Source organism: Rattus rattus, chromosome 14 (genome assembly GCF_011064425.1).
Source record: "Rattus rattus isolate New Zealand chromosome 14, Rrattus_CSIRO_v1, whole genome shotgun sequence".
Classification (NCBI taxonomy): Eukaryota; Metazoa; Chordata; class Mammalia; order Rodentia; family Muridae; genus Rattus; species Rattus rattus.
This window is the reverse complement of record NC_046167.1, coordinates 386,982-389,588: the sequence shown is the minus strand read 5'-3', so window position 1 is coordinate 389,588 and position 2,607 is coordinate 386,982. Positions and strand designations below refer to the sequence as shown.

General features: G+C 42.2%; 1 pseudogene; it reads left to right on the top strand.

The window, feature by feature from the left end:
- Nucleotides 1-319: 319 nt before the first annotated feature.
- Nucleotides 320-869, top strand: LOC116883908 (annotated as a pseudogene).
- The last annotated feature ends 1,738 nt before the right edge of the window (nt 870-2,607 follow it).

Below are 2,607 nucleotides of genomic sequence, written 5' to 3'. Positions count from 1 at the left end.
AAAAAAATTTAAAAAACAAGAAATACCTGTAGGTGCTTGTATCTTGGTTTTGTTAGATCAAAAGGTGACATAATATGAGAAATTTAAATACGGGTTGGATATTTTTATATTAATAAATAATTTTGTTAGTTTTAACATTTTATTTTTGGCCAGGTATGGTAGCACATACCTTTAATCTTAGCCTTTAGAAGGCAGAGGCAGCCAAATCTCTGAATTTGAGGCGATCCTCGTCAACATAGAAAATTTCAGGCCAGCCTGGACTAAATAGTAAGACTGTGTCTCAAAAAAATAAATAAATAAAAAGAGATCATGTCCCGTAGGCAACACAGTATCGATGAGGCAAAAGAAGAAGAAAACCCCGAACAGGGTCTCTGGGGCAAATGGAAATGAAAAGCCCTCCGAGAAATCTACCCGCAGATGAAGCTCCCCCTGGTGCTGAGGCCCAGGCGGGGCAGCTGGCCCCGGAGTTGGCCTAGTGTGTGGAACAGCTGGAGCTGGCTCTCAGGACGCAGAGACCCACCCCAAAGCACAAAGAGCAGGCTGTTGGGCCAATCCGAACGTTGCACAGTGAAAAAGGGCCCTTGCCCAGGAAGAGAAAGCTGATGCGCTCCTTGTTTGGGGACTACAGGGCTCAGATGGATGCAGAGCGGCGGAGGCCCTACAGGCTCTAAACGCTGCTACCCATTGGGCCCAGGTTGGTGAGGCCGCCAGAAAGAAGAGTGGAAGGGTCTGCAGGTCCCTCTCCTGCAGGAAGAGGTGGAACCACGCCTGTCTTGACCAACGAAGAGTTTCGGTTCAATTTCTTTCAGAGTCTCCTACATGCTGGACTAGTCATCCTCCTCAAGGGTGGTGAGGAGGCTTTGTCTTGAGTGCAGGGCCTTTCCAGGAATCCTCTCAGCAGAAGTGGGACTGGTTTGTTCCTCAGGACATGAAGCGGCTGGCTGGTGTGAAGCTGTTACGTGGGCACTTTTGAAGGAAGTGACCTTCCTGACAGAAGAGAGATGCGGAGTCGCTGCTGGTGATAAGGAACTGTGGAGAAGCTCTGGACACACTGGACTCACTTTTTTTTTTTTTTTTTTTTTCCGGAGCTGGGGACCGAACCCAGGGCCTTGCATTTGCTAGGCAAGCGCTCTACCATGGACTCACTTTTGAAAGGGCGCCCTGGCCAGTTTTCAGTGCTTTATATATTGTCATATTGCCTTAATAAGTCTTTCTTAAGGAATAAATAAATAAATAAATAAATAAATGGATTAAAAATAATCCTTTGACTACATAAGGTGTATTACAGCAACAATATTGATACACTAGGGTGGTGTGTTGTACCGAGTTTACATCACTAGAGTCAATGTGATGCAGATTTAAAAAATTAGTGTTTATCATCACACTGTAGATAGAGCTAGCCTTTGGATGAGTATTCAGAAGCCTTCTAACAACAGCTTCCTCCAGCTCCAACGACCTCCCTTTAAGTCAGCAAAGCATTCATTCATCAATATAATAGGTATTATGAAATATTTTGTGTGAACAAGATGACATGTTTAATGAAGGCAAATTTGCTACAAATGCTTTTCAGTCTCGCTGCTGCTGAATTCTGTTGCTAGGATACCGGTCTGACGAGTGTGACCCTTCTACTCAAGTCAAACGACTTGGAAAGATAAACTTTGTTAAGAAAAGAGAGAAGGGGCAAAGCCCCCTGGTATTTCTGTGTTAATAAATGTCCCTTGCATGTCAGAATTCTGTCTGAGGTCTCCTTCATTTCCTTCAGTCGTAAGAGATGGTCCATACTTCAATTATAAGGAAAAAGACACAGTCTCCACCTGAATCCAATTATGTGAGGCTGGAGGCCACCTTACTACCACAGAAAACCCACTATGGAAAAGCTAATGTCAGTCTTCAAGAGGCTAATGGAATCCCACAGGCAGCAATTTCAGGCCTGGACATGTATAAACACTGTATTGAATACAAGATTTTGGTGTTGGTCAGACAGAATTATCCTAAAGTTCACATTACATAAAGACAAAATCCAAGACCACAATATTTCTGTCTACCGCTACTTTAAAAGGTCTTTCAGAAAACAGTCTCTGCTGCCTTACTTAATCCTGTATACAAAAGCATATCTGAATATGTATTTTTAAATCGTACATTAATTATTCTAATTCCTTAATTATTCTAATTCCTTCTACTTTTCATTTTTAAAATGACAAAACAAAACACTCTTTCTAAAGGAGATTCTGGTACCTTTTTTTTTGATTGTGGAAAGTGTATTTATATTTCTTTGAATCTAGGCATGAAGCGTACTATATGTGTACTTCCCACCAAAGGGAAAAGAAAAGGGTGTTTTTTTTGTTTTTTTTTTTTAAGTATTTATTTATGTTGTGTATGTGAGTACACTGTTGCTGTCTTCAGACACGCCAGAAGAGGGCATCAGATCCCATTACAGATGGTTGTGAGCCACCATGTGGTTGCTGGGACTTGAACTCAGGACCTCTGGAAGAGCAGTCAGTGCTCTTAACCACTGAGCCATCTCTCCAGCCCCCAAAAAGGGTGCTTTTTAAGGCTTTGGTTTCCATACTAACTGATTACAAATCACCGTTTGCCACTTACGGGCTA